The sequence below is a fragment of the Sinocyclocheilus grahami genome, unplaced genomic scaffold (genome assembly GCF_001515645.1).
Source record: "Sinocyclocheilus grahami isolate Dianchi unplaced genomic scaffold, SAMN03320097.WGS_v1.1 scaffold33.1, whole genome shotgun sequence".
NCBI lineage: Eukaryota > Metazoa > Chordata > Actinopteri > Cypriniformes > Cyprinidae > Sinocyclocheilus > Sinocyclocheilus grahami.
The window spans coordinates 3,470,364-3,471,025 of record NW_015505212.1 but is presented as its reverse complement, the minus strand read 5'-3'; positions in this window follow the sequence as shown (position 1 = coordinate 3,471,025).

Genomic DNA, 662 nt, shown 5'->3' with positions numbered 1-662 from the left:
ATATATATATATATATATATATATATATATATATATATATATATATATATATATTATAAATATTGGCTTCAAATATTCTGATTATTTTTAAGGTATTTCAAATTGATTTCACATTCGAAAAGTGTCACAGCTTACCCCACTCTTCCCTGCTTTCATTTGTTTCAGTATGAATGTGTTTATTTGTAAAAAGTATGTTCCATGTATGAGAGGGAGAGTCTGGACTAGTCATCTGCTCACTCTGGGGCTTTGTGTCCTGGTGACTCTCTTCTCATCTCTGTCTACTCTCTCTGTTTTCTCATTCACTGATCTTTTCAAAGTGCATCTGTACTGCTGGGAGGCAAATGAGCTGTCCTACTCCGCCTACTGTCAGGGAAGAGAGGGAGATGAGATCAAAGGATGCAGGATATAGAGGTTAGGAAATCGAGGGGGAGAAAGACCTAATAATGGCCTCTTGAAAACAAACAGTATCATGCAATGGCACCTAAAAGAGTGCAATGAGGGTTAACTTATAAGCCATAACCTCTGTAAACGGTTTGTCGCTCCTGTCATTTTCCTAAAATACACTCCTACTCGTATTTGTGAGTGCTATAGGTATATTTTGATCCACAGATTAAATAGTTGCATCTTTACACAGTATTGAATTATCAAGATAATTTATTACC